Source organism: Rana temporaria, chromosome 1 (genome assembly GCF_905171775.1).
Source record: "Rana temporaria chromosome 1, aRanTem1.1, whole genome shotgun sequence".
In the NCBI taxonomy this organism is placed as follows: domain Eukaryota; kingdom Metazoa; phylum Chordata; class Amphibia; order Anura; family Ranidae; genus Rana; species Rana temporaria.
Genome location: NC_053489.1, coordinates 307,942,874 through 307,965,316, shown reverse-complemented (window position 1 = coordinate 307,965,316; position 22,443 = coordinate 307,942,874). Strand labels below are relative to the sequence as shown.

Sequence of the window (22,443 nt, the reverse complement as noted above, 5' to 3'; positions counted from 1 at the left end):
AGAAAGCTCTATTTGTGGGGAAATAAGGACGTCAATTTTGTTTGGCATATGTAGAAGAATACATATCGGCCTAAATTGAGGAAAAAAATATATGTTTTTTAAATTGTGATATTTATTAAATCAAAAAGTAAAAAATATTGTGTTTTTTTTTAAATTGACACTTTTCTTTTGTTTATAGCACAAAAAATTAAAAACGCAGAGGTGATCAAATACCACCAAAAGAAAGCTCTATTTGTGGGGAAATAAGGACGTCAATTTTGTTTGGGAACCACGTCGCACGACCGCGCAATTGTCAGTTAAAGCGACGCAGTCCCGAATCGAAAAAAGTACTCAGGTCAGGGTAAAGAGGGTAAATTCTTCCGGGGCTGAAGTGGTTAACATTATGCTATTAAATATGCCTGTAATTTTTGTAGGGGATCCTTTTGTTTTATGGTTATGCTTTTTAGGTACAAACTAACAAAAACAAGTGTGATAAAAAAATGTTTTTTAAAATAATGACAAATTGATTATCTTTAAGCACATCATTATAAGCTAGTTATCCTTAACACCTGAAATAGATGGCTGATAAGCATTTCCCAGAGGGAGGACATTTTACAACTAATAATGACCATGTCCGGAAGATTCTAGTCAGTTCACAGATCTAATCTCTCTAACACCATTTTAATTGGAAATTCCATAACCCGAAAGAGCACTTTCTTAAGTAGATTCATTTTATGAGCAAGACTGTCTTTTGCTGTTTTAGAATATATGTTGTAAAGTAAAGATAAAAATAATAACAATATCAAAAGTCAAAGGTTTATGTACAAAACCTAAAATCACACATTAAGGTCATTGACAACAGAACGTAAATGGATTAGTTGTGCTTTGAGCAATAGAATAATTGCAATAAAAGAAACAGACCAATCATGCTCCTTATGACAAGGTAAACTTCCATTGTTCACACACACCATAAGGGGACTGGATATAGTTTTGGTGCAAAAGAAAGGATATGTTCAGCACAATATTTATCCTTGGGAAAGAAGTGTATGTTGTGTATTGGCTGTCCTCTATAATTTGTTCCCAGGCTATAGGTTTTCTCTATTTACTGAATTCAAGAAATATAGAGAAATATGCACAAATAATACACAAATATGGAGGCTTCAACTACAGTTATTTTTTAAAGTTTCCAATGAATACAATTGGTTCAACTGGGTTAATCAAATGTTCTAACTCCAGGCAAATAAAAGCATCTGCAGTGGTCTGTACTTGATTTTGTGCTGAATGGTGCTCACATCATGTATGGGCACTGTGAGGCCTCGTACACACTTGCTGTTTTTTTTTTTTTGCAGAGGAAACCGGTCGTGTGTACTTTTTCCGACGAGGAAACTGTCGAGGAAACTGTCGAGGAACTCGTTGAGCCAAAAAGAGAGCATGTTCTCGATTTCCTCGACGGGAATGGAGAAAATTGGCTCGCCGAGTTCCTCGACAACCTAACAAGGAACTCGACGAGCAAAACGATGTGTTTCGCCCGTCGAGTTCCTCAGCCGTGTGTACGAGGCCTCAGGCCCCTTTCAAACAGGCTGTCCGATCAATTCCGCCTGTCAGTTTTTTGGGTGGCCCTGATCGAACCCTCCATTCGCCCCTATGGAGCAGTGGATGTCAGCATACACATCTGCTGACATTCACCTTTAACCAATCCAATCCTATTCTCTCTTCTTTATTTCTACTTCCTCTTGGATTTTAACGTAAACAATTTTTGTAACCTTATCACATGACCTAGTGCTCTAAGGCAGGGGTCTCCAATCTTTTCAAACAAAGGGCCAGTTTATTGTTCTTCAGCCTTTAGGAGGGCCAGATTGTGGCCAGAAAAAGCCCCGGGCCCAGCATTGGTGAGAATAAATATGGCCTCATAGTTTGCGATCAGTAGGATAAGGAGTAGTGCCCCTATTAGTAGTAACTGTATCTCATCATTGGTATTAGTGAAAGAAAAAGTGCCCCCTTGTTGGAGTCAGTGGGAAGAATAGTGCCTCATATCAGTGGGAGGAATAAAGCCCTGAGGGCTGGATAAAGGCTAGCAAAGGGGCGCATCTGGCCCTCGGGCCGCAGTTTGGAGACCCCTGCTCTAAGGTACTGATGTCTTCTTTCTGCTACTATACTGTAGTTAGATTTCCAAAGCTGTTGCATTGTTTTGACTTTATTCTCAACCTCCCACCAAAAATACTCCTGTAAACCCTTTTCCCTAGCTATTTAGTCAGTTCACTGCTTTCGTAACATACATTTCAAAGCTGCCTATGTAACAATGGGGGTTATTTATGATAGGCAAATACACTTTGCACTACAAGTGCATACTACTAGCTAGATTCAGGTACATGGCCGCAACTTTGCGGCGGCGTAGCTTAAGGCATTTAAGCTACGCCGCCGTAAGTTAGCGAGGCAAGTACATGATTCACAATGTACTTGCCTGCTAAGTTACGTAGCCTAAAGCGGGCGGGCGTAAGGGCGCCTAATTTAAATGTCTCTAAGGGGGCGTGTTTTATGTTAATGGGGCTTGACCTTACGTTTTTGACGTTTTTTTTTAACTGCGCATGCGCCGGGCGCCTACATTTCCCAGTGTGCATTGCGGCTAAGTACGCCGCACGGGCCTATTGATTTTGACGTGGACGTAAACAACGTAAATCCCTATTCACGGACGACTTACGCAAACGACGTAAAAATTTCGAATTTTGACGCGGGAACGGCAGCCATACTTAACATTACTATTCCATCTCTTTGTTGGAATAACTTTAGGCGGCCTATCTCTTATGTAAACGGCGTAAATGTACTGCGGCAGCCGGGCGTACGTTCGTGAATCGGTGTATCTACTGATTTGCATATTCTACGCCGACTGCAATGGAAGCGCCACCTAGCGGCCATTCTCAATATTGCAACCTAAGATAGGACGGCGCAAGCCGTCGTATCTTTGATATGTTTAAGCGTATCTCTGTTTGAGAATACACTTAAACATAAGTCAGCATAGATATCTGTAGATAAGCCAGCCTAACTCTTTCTGAATCTAGCTATACAAGTGCAAAGTGCACTTAAAATTGCACTGAAAGTGCACTTGGAAGTGCAGTCACTGTAGATCTGAAAAGAGGGGAAGCTCTGCTGATTTTATTATCCAAACATGTGCAAGCTAAATGCTGTTTTTTATTCTCCTTGCATGCCTCCCTCGAATCTACAGCGACCGCACTTCCAAGTGCACTTTGCACTTGTAGTGCAAAGTGGATTTGCCTTTAGTAAATAACCACCAATGTCTTGGAATATTTTTTATGTTGCTTATATTCTTTAAAATGTGTATATTGAAATCATATAGTGTTTCCTGTAGAGCTAAGGAGACGTTCTGGTCAGAATAGGGGAGGAATAGGAGAGTGGGCTGCCTTGGTTGCTTGTGACCAGGAAACACTGAAGCTTCCAATAACAGAGCTCTTCAACATGAGTCAGAGGATGAAACCACAGCAGGTGATGAGGACACAGGTATCAAACAATCTGAAAATGTTGAACATCTGAGAGACAATGGGACAGAAGGGTGGAAGGATACATGAGTGGCCAGATAACTGAGTATACAGTGTTTCCTTTTGCAGGTCACTTTGCATGAAATAATTTTTTTCCCCGACATGGTCCCTGTTAGGGATGAGCCTGAGTTTCTAGTCAAACATCGGGTGTTCGCCTGTTTGCCGAATAGCGAACAATTTGGGGTGTTCGCGGCAAATTCGAAAACCACGGAACACCCTTTAAAAGTCTATGGGAGAAATCAAAAGTCCTAATTTTAAAGGTTAATATGAAAGTTATTGTCATAAAAAGTGTTTGGGGACCCGGGTCCTGCCTCAGGGGACATGTATAAATGCAATATTTTTTTTTTAATTGGACATTTTTTCGGGAGCAGTGATTTTAATAATGCTTAAAGTGAAACAATAAAAATGAAATATTCCTTTAAATTTCGTACCTACGGGGTGGCTATAGTATGCCAGTAAAAGTAATTGAAAAAAAAAAAAACTAAATGGGTTCCCCCCCAGTCCATTACCAGGCCCTTTGGGTCTGGTATGAATATTAAGGAGAACCCCGAACCAAAATGTAAAAAAAAATGTGTGGGGTTCCCCCCAAATTTCATACCAGACCCTTTAGGTCTGGTATGGATTTTAAGGGGAACCCTGCACTAAAATAAAAAAATGACTTGGGGTTCCCCCCCAAAATTTATACCGAACCTTATCTGAGCATGCAACCTGGCAGGCCGCAGGAAAAGGGGGGGAGGAGAGAGAGTGCCCCATCCTGAACTGTACCAGGCCACATATCCTCAACATGGGCATGTCCCAAGCTGTATGTACCCCCATTACCAATTCACATAGGGGGGGGCAGGATCTGGAGGTCCTCTTTGTTAAAGGGGGCTTCCAGATTCCAATAAGCCCCCCGCCTGCCGACCCCCACAACCACCGGGCAAGAGTTGTGGGGATGAGGTCCTTGTCCCAATAAACATGGGGACATCCTTCCCATGTTGAGGGCATGGTTCAGGAGGGGGGCGCTCTCCTGTCCCCCTCCTTCTTTTCCTATTGCATGCTCAGATAAGGGTCTGGTATGGATTTTTGGGAGGAAGCCCACACCATTTTTTTATTTTTGCATGGGGTTCCCCTTAAAATCCATACCAGACCTGAAGGGCCTGGTAATGGACTGGGGGTTGGAACCCATGCCTTTTTTTCAATGACTTTTAACTGTATTGCCGGGACCCGACAATTCATTATAGCCGCAAGTTTTAAATTACTTTTTTTTCTTTACAAATGTCATTTTGTGCATGGACTGTTCTAAACATGGGGGAAATGCGCTACTTTACAGGCATACTATAGCCACCCCCCCCCCCCCCAGGTACAACATTTAAATGAATATTTCACTTTTATTGTTTCACTTTAAGCATTATTAAAATCACTGATCCCGAAAAAAAAAATTAAATTAAAACTTGTTTTTGCATTGATACATGTCCCCTGGGGCATGACCCATGTCCTCAAACACTTTTTATGACAATAACTTGCATATTAACCTTTAAAATGAACACTTTTGACTTTTCATGTTCGTTTCTCATAGACTTTAACGGTGTTCGCGTTTTCGAACAAATTCTTTGCCTGTTCGCATGATCTGCTGCGAACCAAACCGGGGGGTGTTCGACTCATCCCTAGTCCCTGAAAAGGAAACTGGTAATGACAATGGAGATACGTTGGCTATCATTGCTTACTTGCTATTGCCTGGCTTTCATGCTGATAAGTGGTAAGTAAATCTGCCTAGGTTTGATGAGGGAATCACTTCCACCCAGCTATTGTAATCTGACAACAGGAAGACTTTCCGGCCATCAGAATACACTGATCAGTGCTGCAAGCTATAGACAGGTTACATTCTGTACAACCAGGATGGCCATACATGTATCAAAATTTGTTTCTATGTATTAACAGCTTTAAAGTGAATCCAACTGAAGTGTATGGTGGGAGAATCTTGTCAGATTCTGGCCATTTTAGGACTATTGGGCACTCTACTGTAAAAAAGGCACAGGAACCTGGTACTGTCATGGCGGACAAGTACCAAAGGTGGTGAAGTCATATTCGTGTGTGAAGTGGAAGAAGGATGCAATATGTTAACACCATAGTTGTAATGTTAAGTAAAAACAAAAGAAAAAATGTGCCTACTAAGTGCAGTATGTCTGATAATAATATATTTATTAATTAAAACAGCCAGTTGGCTACTCACTAAAATGTTGTGCAAATGCGCTCATAAAGAAGGGAAATTTAGTCACTGTGGATCGTCAGCCGATGAGATGATAGCTTCTCTGGTGAAGATTTAGTTGGTTGCTGTCCTGCAGAGAGGAGCGAGACCGAACACTGTTCAGCGGCGTGCGTTCCAGCCTGGAGCGCACATGGCTCTCGGCGACAGGAAGTGACGTCAAGCGTGGGCTCGTAGTGATGACGCGTTTCAATGTTTCCGCATTTTCATCAGATCTTGTGGTATTGTGGTTCAAATTTCCCTCTTTTGCGCCGTCATTGTGTTTGTTTTGTAATGTTAAAGGGGCTGTAAAGGTACAATTTATTTTTCCTAAATAGCTTCCTTTACCTTAGTGCAGTCCTCCTTCACTTACCTCATCCTTCGATTTTGCTTTTAAATGTCCTTATTTCTTCTGATAAATCCTCACTTCCTGTTCTTCTGTCTGAAACTCCACACAGTAATGCAAGGCTTTCTCCCTAGTGTGGAGTGTCATGCTCGCCCCCTCCCATGGACTACAGGAGATTCAGGACGCCCACTAACACACAGCTCCTTTCTCTATCTGTAACGTAGAGAGCGTCCTGACTCTCCTCTAGTCCAAGGGAGGGGGCGAGCACGACACTCCATACCAGGGAGAAAGCCTCACATTACTGTGTGGAGTTTCAGACAGAAGAACAGGAAGTGAGGATTTCTCAGAAGAAATAAGGACATTTAAAAGCAAAATCGAAGGATGAGGTAAGTGAAGGAGGACTTCACTAAGGTAAAGGAAGCTATTTAGGAAAAAAACTGGGATAGCATAAGTTTAACAAAAAGGAATATTTTATTTCCCTATAAGTGCACTCTTCATGATTTTATTATTGGGGAATATATATTGTCAGATGTATGCTGATCTATGAACTTTAGCAGGCCATCAAAAAAAAAGACTTGATTCCCCCCCATCCACACACTCGATGTGTATAGGGAAATCCTTCCTGCTGCGTTATTGTATTCTGACATTGGGAGGCTTCCCCATCATCAGAATACACTGATCTGTGCTTCTGACTATAGCTGGTAGCGCTGATCGATCAGGAAAAACCTGACAGGGTAGTTATACAGCAGTCGATCAGCATATCAATATCTATACAACCACTGTCCCCATACATAGATGTAAATTAAATCCCTGCATGGCTGCCTTTACTCCAATGCAAGTATTGAGAAAATGTTCAAAGCTATTGAACCAGCTTGACATTTAACTGTGGCCATGTACAGTTTCATTTTAACACGTGACAGATGGAGGGGTCACTATGCCATTTTGTAATTCCTTACTTTTTCCTGCCTCTACAAAATTAAGGTAAAAACCAGAGCTGATATCATCCTGCAGGAGTCTTAAGTTAAATTTAAAGGACAGTGGAATTTTTTGTAACCTGACCAAGGTTGGCCATAGCAACAGGCTAATCAAAAAAAAAAAAGAATAATTCATACAAATGAGATTGATTGATGAATCCTCCTCGCTGTGCCATTGTATTCTGACAGCAGGGACTCCTCCACTGTCAGAATACAGTTATCGATGTTGCAGCCGATTGTCTGCAGGCGCTAATAGAATGAACATTTTCCAACAGTCCTGTTCGAGAGAAGCCAATCGTTAGATCGACATTTCTGGAGCGGGAGCAGCCAGTCCCTCCTGAACTGACCAAATTTTGATCTATCTATTGCCAGCTTAACTTTTTGTAGCCATATTGGGAAGGAAAGGACATCTTTAGCACGCACAACGGACTTATTGCTTTCCTCTAATGATCAACAAGTATGCACTTTACATCACCTCCAGAAGGAGATTTATTTTACTGATTTGCAGCAAAGAGTCTTGGGACTAGTAGTTTAACAGCTAATATCTACTGAGGAGTCACGTTAGTTTTTGACTACCAATCCCAGTGTTCAGGAGCCACAGGGGATCCTGGGAATGTCAATAAATGTAACTGGTCTCTTGGCCCAGGGACATCTTAAAGGTCAGCAGGAGCTGTTGTACTGCATTCAGCCATATTAAAGATACAGATTGATTTGCAACAGCACCAGGCATTTGGTGGCATTGTGCAACTCATTGCCAGATACCCAGTCTGTCGTCCTCCTGCCGGGGCATGGAGACATCAGCATAAATCGCCATCTGGGGCTTCCCACCAATGCTACCACAGCTGCTCTGTGCTCACTTGGTGAGATGGTAGTCTGCCCAGACTTTTTTTTGTTGCATTTATACTTGGACAGTGCTAGCAGACACCTTTACTTTCCCCTTCTCAGTTAACGAGACCTTGTTACCTTGCCATCAGTACATGCAGACTTGACTCAATTATCAGCACCTATAGTGTAAATGTTGAAGAACCCCAACCAATTTCTGGCAGAAGACACAGCCTTCAGTGCAAACTGTTTCTTCACTATCCAAATATCTATCACTCACCTAGGGGTACCTTTAGTCTACCTATACAGAACTCTTCCCTTCCTCAGCAATACTACACTGGTTGATGTGAGGAGCCTCCTTCTACAGATAGCGCTGCACAATTAGAAAGAACCAATATGGTTCATACTGTTTCACTCAATGCCTCCTTATTATCTGTTTTAATCTGCATATTTATTGTTGATTGTATCCCCTCTACTTATTTCTCACATCATCTAAATGTATTGTTGTTAGCCAAGTGTTTCCATAATTGACTTGTACTTCTTTGAAGTACTCAATACAACAGTGTTTTCTAAACTCAATGTTCATTGCCTTAGATGTGTGCTAGGTATTGTGCGTGACAAGGTTATTGAACCCCATTTGCCAAGTTCATGTCTGAATCTAGAATGTCAAACTGTTTGAGGTGTTTGCAAGGTCAGGGCAGTTCCAGAGAACAAGCACTACTCAGTAGCCCTTACGGGAAATTAATTGCACATGCCTTTTTTTCTTTCTAGGCACCACAGGTAAATAAAATAGATCAATTTGTTTAAATTATATTTAAAAGTCAAATGGTAGCGATTCATGAGAATTTTCTATCTTCAAATGTTTGCCCCAAAAAATTGACAATCTTAAGTTCCTGCTAATGTTAATCACAATCCTCCATGCCGCTGTGCATATGCTTTGTCTTTTTCTTTACCAGTTGCCATTTGCCAAAGTTTTTTTAGTAGTTCCATATAAAAGCATTGCAAGAGTATATAAATTGCTGTTTTCCTGACCACACTCTGCTCTGGTTCTCCCACTTAAGGCCCATACACACGATACAAAAATCTAATGTAAAATATAGTCCGAACGATCTGAAGATTTTCTGATCATTAGTTTGGTGCATTCAACAGCTGATTCCAAATTTTCGGATGACAAAAACTGAATGCGCAATCTATAACATTTTTGTTGCGAGTAAACACAACATCAGATTTTTGTTTAATTAATACAGTTTGCGTCCAAAAAAAAATCGTAAGAGCAAGACTATGCATGCTCAGAAACAAAATAACACATACAAAATAATCCAACACATTAAATCAATTCTGAAGTCTTACAAGAATTTTTGTATGTTGAGTAACCTCTTCACTTTCGATATGAGATTAGCATGCAACAAAGATCGGACGAAAGTTTGTCTGATAATCTGATTGTGTGTACCTGGCTTTAGAGTTGCTCAGTGTCAGCATTAGACCATGCCACAGTGACTTGAGGGCTTCTATGTTCTAATTTCTGACATAGCTTTGCCATCAACACTACATCAGAATTATAGACAATACCACTGTTCGTTCACTACCAATAATTCTTTCTTCTTTACATTCATTGGGCCTTGTTTTATATGTGACATACTGTATATTAGATATCACCTAGAAAAAGCTATATCGAAAGCAAAATCATTAGAGGAAAAAAAATATCACCTCGTGGAACAAAAATTGAAAACTTTAATGTGTTATTATGATTTTAACACAATTATAAACCTGTTCCACTAGGTGAAAAAGGTATTTCCAGTGCTATGATTGATTAAGCTCTATCACCTTGCACATGTCATATCTGCTTGCCAGACTCCCGGATTTTAGGATGTTTGCTTGCTCTAATCACAAAGAAACACTCACAGATCTTTATTTGACAACAAACCTTCAAAATCTTCCATTTGGCACAAAATATACATCATCTAGTTCTAACACTGCAATTTAAAACCACAATCAACTAAATTTACTCTATTCACCACATGATATTTACAACGAAAGATATTAAAGTTGGGCACATACTATACCATTGTATTCTAAATAGTGTGCTTTCCTAGCTTCTTGGTTACCATGCTTAACCTCAAAATCAAATTGAATCAATTGATGTCCTATACCATAGTGAGTACAATTGCTTGGACAGTACACTTGTACAAGCTTGCCAGCAGCATAGCCAGGAGGATTGAACAAGGATGATGATCGTTAAACAGATGAAACACTTACGGTTGTACGCTAGCTTTAGATAATTTCCGATGCCCATTTTTGTTCCAGACACACCAGTACTGGATCCAAATTTCCCAGATACAAAGTGACACTAATTGCAGTATGTGCGTTTACTTGCCAGAATCTCCGATGTGATTAAATTCACAGAGAACGCTGTGACTGCACCACGCAGCCATTTGGACTGCACTTTAAAGAGAATATACACTGATAAAAGTTTACTTTGTTTCACATTGTGCTCCCTGCAAACATCTTTTTGATCTTTACAAAGTGGCAGCCACTTTAGGAATTCATTAGTAAGCTGTTCAAACACATTTAGAGATAAATAATGAACTCCATGCTCCAAAAACTCAGATTAATCAGAATGCTGATAAACAAATAAAAGTATAATAATGAATTAACAGACAGTAAAACATTGTCTACTGTCTCCAAATTATGTTAATGCATTCAATACCCCAATATCCCACACTCCAGTTTATCTAGTACAAATAGAAATAAAGGAATACAAAGTTGTAACAGGTACCAACCATTTAAAGCAGTATTTTTATTAATCTAAAACTATATAGTTTATATGCTTATAAAAGTGTTCTGACTGGGCATTATGGGAGTTTGGAATATCACATTCTTTTTCAGGTAAAGGGGTTTACAAAAGTGTATTTAATTTCTTTTTAATTATTGTTTATCTAGAGTTTTACTTTAAAGATTTATGTATGACTACATTTTACAGCATTCATAATAATATTGTCCTGCTGTCAGCTGCGTTCAGTCTTAAACATCTGTCCCTAACCACAGCTATACACTTTGTGTGCAGCTACATGCGAACAGCAGCTCAGCTATTTAACTGGTTGAGGACCAACCACCGCAGTTGTTCTGCAGCAATTGGGGTTGCCTCTCGCAAATCGTCATCATTGTACATCAGCCCGTACACTGTAATTTGTTGGCTGACCAGCTGGGGAGCCAATTAGCGAGTGGGGTGGACTCGATGTCTGACGGCCTTCCGCGATTGTTCCCTTCAGTCACAGAATGGGGATCTGTCTGTGTAAACAAGGCAAATCTCCTTTCTGATGGGGAGAACACACAGATCCTGTTTTTCTGCTATGCAGGAAGACGGATCTGTGTGTTTCCCCAGTCACACAGTCCCTCATACAGTTAGTAAACACACTGAGGGAACACATTTAACCCCTTGATCACCCCTGATGTTAACCCCTTCTCTGCCAGTGTCATTAGTACAATTACAGTGCATATTTTTAGCACTGGAAATCACTTTAATGTGACTGGTTCCCAAAAAAGTGTAAAAAACGTCAGGTGTCCAATATGTCCACCGCAATGTCGCAGTCCCGCTAAAAATCACTACCATTACTAGTAGTAAATAAATAAATAATAAAATGTCATAAATCTGTGCCCTATTTTGTAGACATGATAACATTTGCGCAAACCAATCAATTTACGCTTATTGCGATTATTTTTTAACCTAAAATATATAGGAGAATACATATTGGTATACACTGATGAATACATTTTTTTTTTTGGGGGGGGGGATATTTATTATAGTAAAAAGTAAACAATATTATTTTTTTCAAAATTGTCACTCCTTTTTTTGTTTATATCGCAAAAAATAAAAACCGCAGAGGTGATCAAATACCACGAAAAAGCTCTATTTGTGTGAAAAAAATGACATCAATTTTGTTTGGGTTCAGCGTCGCACAACTGTGGAATTGTCAGTCAAAGCGGTGCAGTGCCGTACCGCAAACAATGGCCTGGTCATTAAGGGGGAAAATCTTCCAGTCCTTAAGTGGGTAACCTAATGGTGGGCTGACAGAGGCTACTGGGGTGTGCATGTAGCCACACACAAAGTGAATAACTGCAGATAGGAACAAATGTTCGAGACTGGACACAGCTGACTGTAGTGTAGTGATCATCAGATGCCCAGTCATTCTAGCAACAAGGATCCACTGCTTCTTGCCACTGAAATCTGGTGGCTGCAGGTAACTAGCTGTGTAATTGTGACATAAATGTTTTGCTTTTCCACTACTTTCAGTGTGCACTGATCATTTGTAGTGTTGCTCACGAATATTCGCATTGCGAATATTCGACTCGAATATAGCATATTCGAGAAATCGCGCTATATTTCGAATTTCGCGGTGAATATTCGCAATTCCGAATATTCGCATTTTTTCAATTTGATTTTTAAAACAGATCACATCCTATTGACGTCTAAAAGCATTGCTGGTATGATTAGAGACCCTGGGCCGAGTAGCTAAGCTGAGGCGATCCTTTTATGTTGCCAAATTGAAAAAAAAAAACATTGCGATTTTTCGCTATTGCGAATGCGAAAATGATTGCGAATTTTCGATAACTGTGGTAGGAGAACTCTGATTGTCTCTGATGCAAAAGGGGGGGGGGGCTTTGTGTATGTTTCTGTTATGAATATTTGTATGTTTGATATTATTTTTTTTTGTAAGAAGGAAAAAATTGCGCATAGCTTAAAAAAAGGGGAGAATACAGCAGCAACTCAAAAATGTTATACAACATAAATTAATACAAGACAGAAAATGGAGTCGCTCTACAAGAATAAAAAATATGTCTAGTGACAAGACATGTGGGCAAATTATAAAATAAGCAAGCGCAAATAACTTGTGAAATACACAGTGAAACAAATATATAAAGAAATATAGTCCCAATAATAGAAAAATAATCTTTCATAAAAATGTCTTTGATATGTGAAGTGAAAAAAGTCCAAAGCATGCAGCATGAACGTGTTCAATCTTCAAGGTGTTTGATTGACAAACGGCTGTGACAGATGGATAGAGTAAAGAATCACCACCAATGCAAAACACTTTTTATTTTCTATTGTAAAATATCACGAATATTCTGAGCCAATCAGAGTGCTCCTTCCGCATTTGCCGAATATTCGCAATTATTTTGTATTGTAAAATATCAAGAATATTCTGAGCCAATCAGAGTGCTCCTTCTGCATTTGCCGAATATTCGCAATTATTTTGTATTGTAAAATATCAAGAATATTCTGAGCCAATCAGAGTGCTCCTTCCGCATTTGCCGAATATTCGCAATTATTTTGTATTGTAAAATATCAAGAATATTCTGAGCCAATCAGAGTGCTCCTTCCGCATTTGCCGAATATTCGCAATTATTTTGTATTGTAAAATATCACGAATATTCTGAGCCAATCAGAGTGCTCCTACAGCATTTGTCGAAATTGCGCAGTAAATATCGCATTCGCATGTTGCGATATTTCGATAAAATATCACGAATATTCTGAGCCAATCAGAGCGCTCCTCCAGCATTTCTCGAAATTGCGCAATAAATATCGCATTCGCATGTTGCGATATTTCGATAAAATATCACGAATATTCTGAGCCAATCAGAGTGCTCCTACCGCAGTTATAAAAAAATCGCAATTATTTTCGCATTCGCAATAGCGAAAAATCGCAATCATTTAATTTCGATAAAATATCACGAATATTCGAATTTAGCGAATATATCTCGAATATTCGAATATATATTCGAGATATATCGCGAAATCGAATATGGCATATTCTGCTCAACACTAATCATTTGTCTGTGGACTTTCACAACTTTAGTAGTCTTGTCTGTTAATTGGCTGTCAACATCAGTGACACAATGGGTGGAGGGTTGATTTAGTAAAACTGGAGAGAGCAAAAGCTGGTGCATTTGTGCATGGTAGCCAATCAGCTTTTAACTTCAGCTTGTTCAATTAAGCTTTGAAAAAAAGGAGGCTGATTGGTTTCTATGGAGAGCTGCACCAGATTATGCAGTTTTAGTAAATCAACCCCTCAGTGACAATGACCACCAGGACAAATATAAATGGTATATTGGCCAAGTGAGGACGCAGGCAATACAAACTTGACACAGGATCTAATCCTTCCCTACTTCATCTAAAAACAAGTTTAGGTTTCTATTTATGAAGCTTAACGCCATGAAAAACGTTTTAATAGTAGGGAGAATTCAAAACATCTGTCAAGGTCATTGCACTGAAGTCTCTGGCTCCATTGTTGAGATTTTTCCTTGTCTCCTGTCACTTTGATAACAGGAGAAAAAAATTATACTGTAAGTGACACTGAGACAGGACCCAGATAACAAAGCTCATCTCTACTCTACTGTCCCCATGACATCCTGGGGTTGATTTACTAAAGTGGGAGATTGCAAAATCAGGCTCACTTCTGCTTCCAGGTTTTATTGCCAAAGCTTAATTGAGCAAGCTGAGGTTAGAAGCTGATTGGTTTCTATGCAGACGTGAGCCAGATTTTGCACTCTCCAGCTTTAGTAAATAAACACTCTGTTACTTAGACAAAAAGTGAGAAGGAATTTCTCTGAGGCCTCGTACACACGACCGGTTTCCTCGGCAGAATCCATCAAGAAACTTGGTGGGAGATTTTTTTGCCGAGGAAACCGGTTGTGTGTACATTTTTCAGCGAGGAAACTGTCGAGGAACTCGACGAGCCAAAAAGAGAGCATGTTCTCTTTTTCCTCGACAGGAATGGAGAAAATTGGCTTGTCGAGTTCCTCGACAAGCCTAACAAGAACTCGACAAGGAAAACGATGTGTTTCGCCCACCGAGTTTCTCGGTCGTGTGTACGAGGCCTAACTTTTTTGTATTGACATTGAGGTTTGTATATACAGTAGTTTAGACCAACAACCTAAAACAATCCACGTGATTTCAAATCTCATGTGGCCAAAAAGAAACATTTGGTCAGTTCCCACATCCTATATAGACTTGAGGAAATAAAATAGATAACATGTTATTTTGTCAAAGTGTATCATTTCACTAAATGTGAAAAAAAGACAGGGATACTTTAAAGTAGAATTCTAATAGCAACATAAATCCATATTATAATGAACTTTTCCCATAACTAGACTAATGAAAGATAGTGTCCCCACAGAAACCAGCGAGCTTTGCCTTTATCTTTTGAAATTGTACTTGAAAAGCAAACAATACTAGGTACACAGGACAGCAAATCGTTTTTTCTATATGCTAGCTTTTGAAAATAAGTGCTTATATAAACGTTTCTGGGCCATACAGCAACAGTGATATACTATTGATTCTGAAAAATGAATACTCATAATTGACAATTCCATTTCATCCAAATGTTTACTGAAGAACAAATAGTAAGGCTCACCTAGTCTGTGGGAAACGTAATGATCTTTCTGTAAGTTATCCGTTCCAGCCAGCATAAACAGCCTAGAAAGAAAAATAAATATATATGGATGATGGAAATATATTTGAATGCATATAAGATGTTGTTATGTACAATTCCTATTTGCTTTTCAAATCTTTCATGTACTGACATAGTTGCAGAGCTAGGCTAAATGAAGGTGAAGGTTTGCCAGGGTAATCATGTTCACTGAGAAAATAAAACATATTGTATAAGCTTTTAAAATACAGAATTGCAAAACAAGATTGAAGATTTTTATTTTATATTTTTATAGTTAGTATAAGTTCTTTATGTGTCTAACCATAGATTACCTTCTATTACCGAAGTGTTTTTGTTTTTTTCGTTATTTATATTTGATCATATCATTTAATATGTAGATATGTTATCCAAGCATTTAGATATGTAGCAGCCCAAATATAACTGTACTTCTGATGGAGCTGAAATGTCCAAAATAAACTTTTGGGACTAGAGTGGCATCTCCTTAACTATTTCATGTGCCCTGACAATACCTCCTTTCTATCTCTCCATTACTAAATTCCACTCTCTGCATAGTCTGTTCTCCGTCGCGAACAGAATCTAGTGTAAGGTCGGGTTCACACTGGTATGACACGACAGTCATACAACTTTCATCCTACTTTGCTCTGCGACATCAGTCCTACATTGGTCCGACATCCATCCGACTTTCATGAACAGGATACTACTTTTATCCGACTTTGTGATAGTCTGACTTGTTCTTTGACCAATCAAAACAATCCCAGTGTGAGATAAAATCCTTTTACTGCTGCTGTAATCACAATGTTGGATGCCACAAGTCGGATGGTTAGGACAAGGATCCAACTTTGATCCGACTTCAATGATATTGAATGCGCTGAAGTAGGATCAAAGTCGGACCAAAGTAGCGCAGGAACTTTTTTCAAAGTCGGACCAGTTAAGACGGCTCTCATAGGGAAACATTGATTTTCAAACGTCATGCGACATGAGCTCCCAATGTCGGAGCGTTTGTCGTACCAGTGTGAACCCAGCCTCATTCCAAAGAAACATGAATGAACACATTTGTTTGGTCTCTCATTGATGGCATCTGTTTAAGAATCATTCAGAATTCATTGACAGGATGATTTAACCTGCATTTGACCTGCTTCCAGCAGAATTTGTAGACTTGTGTAGAAATACAAAACCCATTTATAGGGCCCTAACCCCCATCAAAACAGGCCCTAAAAAAGAACCCAAAGGATAGCATCAGGCTGAAATCCAACCAGTAATGGCCAACTGGGAAACCACCAACACATCATCCAAGAGTGTGCAATATGCACTTATATTTATAACAATATGGTCAAGCAGTGTACTGATTTATCTTACTCTTTGGCTGTATATGGTATTTTAAATGCTACAATACATTTTGTAAAACATCCTGCATTCCTTTCCTCAGCCTGAAATAGACATAATCTGAAAAGTTATTTACATAATACAGATACCTGTTTATACGTGAGCATGAGATGAATGCACCGACTTTTAGACTTTGGCATAGAAAAATTGTGTGTTTATAATATCTCTTACATGAGAATGATTCCTGAGACTATGGCCTGCAGCTATAAAGCCTTTGTAACTTAGCTATAGAGGATGATCAAAGCACTGCATATGGATATGGTGTTGTGTGAAATGGGTTTAGTATGCTTGTCACATGTACAGTGTCTGAAAGGCAGTGCTTGTAATGCTGGTGAATGCAAATGCAGGCTCAAAGACTTGTTTTTCCCCATATTTAATTTCCACTTTCCATGTATTCCGTTCTATAAATGTCTAGTCTGTCTTAACTTGGTGTTTATAAATGAAACATTAATTCCTGTTCTCTTAGCGCTTTGATTAGCGAGAGTGCCTCCATTGTTAAGATGTAAATCTAACAGATCGTAGATTAATAAAGCCTAATGCACTATTACCAAGAAAAATAGCCAGCATGCAATAGCAGTCCAGTAAGCATAATGATCTAATGAGGGACATAATTAATAGAACATTTTCTCCTAATGTAAAAGTGATGTTCCTCTAAACAATAGTCGAAGAAATAGGTATTTCTCAATATTCACCATTACTAACCCACTTATGTCTTTCCCACATCCACTAGGTATAAAAATATATGTTATATAAATTATGAATTATCCATAGTGTACTTTGAAATATACTGTTTTCCTGATAAATTATTTAATGGTAAATTATTTGACTGGGGGCTAAATGTATGCTATCATCTTTGTAGCAAATCTGAAAGATGTATGTTATATTTTGACACTGATGTCTGTAAGCATCTTAAAGCTGAACTCCAGGAATACAGCTAAATACAATGGATGGTGTGCATAAAGAAAAATTGTTATACCTGCTAAAGGATTTTATCTCTGCCTGTCCAAACCTGGGATTTACACAGCAATGCCACAGGCTTGTTTGGCTTGTATTTTCTCTGATGCAGTTCAGTTAAGCCTAGTACACACCACTACTAGGCTCCAGTCTGAGCTGCTATACTAATTATCCAATGTTAGTACAGTGATCTCCCCTGCTGTTCTATTGTGTTCTGACAGGGGGATGCCCACCAGAACACTCCGTTTAGCGCACTCAGCCATTGGATTAAAGCATTGATCGGGAGTCGGTGGGCTGTTGGTTTTCCAGCATTCGCCTCCGACAGAAGCCGGCCGAATATCGCCCGACATTCGGCCTGTGTTTACTAGGCAGGTCCCTTTCCTAGTCTGTAATTAGACAGTGAAAAGAGAAGCAGCAAACTGATGAGCTCATCTCTGCTATATCCTCTTATCTGCACTCCTGACTGGCCTCTAGTACTACATCGATCTTCCCCAGTCTGGTGTCTGCTGATCTGGGGATTTCAAGAGACTGATACCAGTTTACATTTTACTTCCAGTTTCCATACCAGTTCCAAGTACTTCCACTGCTTGCATTTGGAAAATTTTTTTAAAGTGGTCGCAAAGTCAGAAGTTTTTTTATCTTAATGCATTCTATGTGCAGCAGCCCCATGTCTTAATGAACACAAGGAGCTGCATGTCGGGTGTCCCTATTGCAAGCTTTTTGTTGTGGGAGCACTCAGTAGAAGGGAGAAGCCAAGAGCGGCAAAGAGGGAACGGGGCTACTCTGTGTTAGAACACTACATAGAGCAGGAAAGTATAAAGCCCTGCTGTACACACGGCCAGGAATCCCGTCAGGAAAAAAACTGGGACGAGATTTCTGTCAAGCTTGCCGTGCATACAGACGGCCATTCAAAAAAACCGCCGTTCTTTTGAATGGCAAGAACACGGTGACGTCATCGACTACGATGAGCCGGGGCTCGTCACATTTGATGCTGTCACCACCATCTTGCTACACCCTACACTACCCTTGTATTTCGACCGCGTGTGCGTCAAAGTCTCATCGAGCATGCGTGGGTTTACCTGGGGACAGGTAAGCATACTGACGTACGGTTTTCTCGTCAGGAAACACTCTGCCGAGAATACAGACAAGAAAATAGAGAGCAGGTTCTCTATTTTTCTCGTTGTTATTCCCGGCAGTTTTCTCTACGAGAAAGCATACACACGCACGGTTTTCACAGCAAAAAGCTCTCCCAGCAGCTTTCTTGCCGAGAAAACCGGTCGTGTGTACGAGGCTTAACATGTTTGTTATTTTTAAAGGAAAAAAAAGGAGACTTTAGTATTACTTTAAGGAGGTACTAATAAATATAGGGCTGCATTGATTTGCATATTTTATGTCTGCCTTTAGCTTTAGGGGCAGTATATTTTAGTTGTTACAGATTTATCCCTCCACTTGTAGACAGTCATGGTTAATACAATGTTCACTACTGTAGAACTGTATGATGCAACAATTTCCCAATCAATAATAGATAAACTGTAATATTGAAGAAGAAAAAAGCCATGTTGAAGTACTAGGTAAATGACTATGTCTATATTGCAATGTTTTATCAAACAAATGAAGTATAATTACATTAGACAAACAATGAACACTTAAAGGATAAGTTTATCTTTGGGAACATGTTACATGTTCCACCCAATTTAACATGTTCCCAGTGCTTCAGCCTCCGCTTGCTTCCCCCCGCTGATGGCAGCAGTACGGGGAGAAGTTCCTGGTAATAGCTGACACTGTTTGAAAAACAGAGTGGACATGTGGGGCTCTATGTGTCTGAATGAACTACAAGACCACCAGAATGTACGGGTAAACCAATCTGCTGATCGCTGGTGCGATGCTTTCCAGGCTCCTGTAACAAAAAATAATATATATTTTTTTTTGCTTAAAAAAAATGTGCATTTATAATCTTTGTTAAAAAAGTGTACTTATCCTTTAAAGCAATAGTAGGTCCTCCTATTATTCCAACCATCAAGGATAGTGCCATTTTAGCTTATATTTAGATCTTAAGTTGCCATAGTACTGTAGAGGGGACCAGCTATGACACCAGTCCTTTGAGGGCTCGAAAGTTCATTTGAGAGCTATCATTAGCACACTGGTAACTGTGACAGTTATCATCAGAAGCATATCTTAAATGTAGTGCACACTACACATGTGCTTGTAGACAGAAAGCAAATGAAAGCACTGCATAAAAAATGTATGTTTGATTAAGGATTTTTATAAAACTTATTGAGCAACTTGAATGTTCATTTGGGAAACAGTTGGTGGGTTTAGAGTGCTTTCACACTGAGCCGCCCTGGGCGTTGGCGGTAAGAAGGCCACTATTTTTAGCGCCGCTTTACTGTCGTTTTCACTTCACTTTTCGCCAGCTAGCGGGGCACTTTTAACCCGTGCTACCGGTCGAAAAAGGATTAAAAGCGCTGCTACAGCGGCGCTTGGCCGGTGGTTCGGCGGCGCTGCCCATTGATTTTGATGGGCAGGGGCGCTTTAGGAGCGGTGTATTCACCGCTCCTAATGCGCAGCCTATAAGCTGCTGGCAAGACTTTTTGACGCCCTGTCAGCGCACCGCTCCAGTGTGAAATGGAGCAGCTCTTTCAGGGCGCTTTGCAGGCCCTATTTTTAGTGCTATAGCGCTTGCAAAGCGCCTCAGTGTGAAAGGGGTCTTAGTTCCGCTTTAAACATAAAAAAAAAACTTCAAATGCCTGCATTAGAAGGTCAGTTTTGTCTCATGGAAAGAAAAATCGTTCACTGCTTAAATAATTGTGTTTAACCACTACAGCCCCAGAAGAATTTGCCCCCCTCCTGACCAGAGCATTTTTGGGATACATCACTGCCTCGCTTTAACTGACAACTGCGCACTCATGCGACACTGTGCCCAAACAAAATAGACATTTCTTTTGGTGGTATTTGCTCACCTCTGTGATTTTTATTTTTTGTGCTATAAACAACAACAAAAAAACTCTTTTGGAAAACAATATTTTTCACTTTTCGCTATAATAAATATCCCCAAAAGATATATATATATATATATATATATATATATATATATATATATATATATATATATATATATATATATATATAATTTATTCCTCAGTTTTGGCCGATATATATTCTACTACATATTTTTTTTAAAAAAATATTGCAATAAGCGTTCATTGATTGGTTTGAGCAAAATACAAAATAGGTTATAGATTTATGGCATTTTTTTTATTATTATTTTTTTTTATTACTAATGGTGGTGTTCTGTGATTTTTATTGGGACTGCGACATTGCGGCGGACAGATTGGACACTTTTTTTACAATAAAATTTTTATTGAAGAAGAAAAATCAGAGTGCAAAATACTACAAGGGTACTTGAGTACCGCAAATTAATACACATTGAGAACATATCAATACATACTCCAAAAACATACAATTTTTATACCATAAAACAAAGGAAGGGAAAGGGAAACAGCACAACCTAAACTATTACCCAATCATAGCCAGGATTGAAGGAAAAGGAAGAGAAAAAAAAGGGGGGGAAGGGGGGGAGAGATATGGGGGAGTAAGAGTGAGAATGATCTTCAGTGAGAGGGTCGAATGACTGATTCTTTTAATGAGGCAAATAGAGGAAGTCGCTAAGGTCCAGCAAAGAACAAACATCAGTAGTCCACAGTAAAGTACATACTGTCCGTGGCCTCATCTTACAGGGGTGTAAGAGATAGAGATCTAAGCAAGAACGGTAGCTCATCCCGTATCCAGTTGTGAGTACTGGTCAGAGTACCGGAATACCACCCAGGGCAACCATAACTGATTACATTTTTCAGATGATTCCCTAGCAATGGCAACCATTTCCTCCATTTGGTAGATGTTCCCTATGGAGCGAAACCATTCAGGGATGGAAGAAATATCCTTCGATTTCCAGTGCCTGGGGATCAGAACTTTCGCTGCATTCAGCAGATGCCTAGTCAATGACTTTTTGTAACGTTGCATGGAGAAATCTGCTATATGCAGTATGCAACATGCAGGCATGAGAGGGATTATAGTATCCATAATGACTTTGATCAATTTGCACACCTTGTCCCAAAAGCGCCTCAAGAGGGGACAATCCCACCAAATATGAACAATGGTGCCCCGGGCTTGCTCACAACTCCAGCAGGAGTCTGAGGACAGTGGGTGCCATTTTTTGATATTATCCGGTGTGGCGTACCAGTGTGTTAGAAGCTTATAAGACATTTCCTGCAATCTCGTACCGATGGAGCATTTATGTTCAAAAATTGAGGCACGCCTCCATTGCTCATCGGTAAAATTTGTTTTAAGTGCGTTTTCCCACTGTGCTCGTGCTCCGGGAGCCGTCCCACCCCTGTCTCCTTGGAGCCAGGAGTACATGAGAGAGGTAGATTTGGGAACCGGACTTCCAACAAGGCAAACTTGTTCAAAGGGAGTGACAGGCCTAAGTAGCTGTTTTTTAGCCGGTGAAGCATGTATATAGTTATGCAGCTGGCGGTAAGTCCAAAATGAGAAAGGACCCTGAGAACTTAAAGAGTCAAAGGGTTTTAGAGTGTTAGCGTCAACACAATGTGTCATTAAAAGGGGCATCGATTGGTCAGTAGTTGAGGATAAGTGCAAGTCCATCCCGGGCAGGAAGTCTGGATTGTGGGCAATGGGCTTATGTGGGCCAGGGGATGAGGACACTTTATGGTGATTCGTCATTGCATGAAACACTTTTAACGTT

The 22,443-nt window shown here is 39.7% G+C and overlaps 1 protein-coding gene across 2 annotated transcripts in view; it reads right to left on the bottom strand.

Annotated features, from left to right (window-relative positions):
• LINGO2 (leucine rich repeat and Ig domain containing 2) overlaps positions 1 to 22,443 on the bottom strand; it is a 2,187,995-nt gene that overhangs the window by 432,442 nt on the left and 1,733,110 nt on the right. For both annotated transcript variants that reach the window (XM_040358558.1, XM_040358559.1), the window contains one exon: positions 15,309 to 15,370. The gene's annotated coding sequence lies outside the window, so the exon portion shown is untranslated. The remainder of the gene's footprint in view (positions 1 to 15,308; positions 15,371 to 22,443) is intronic.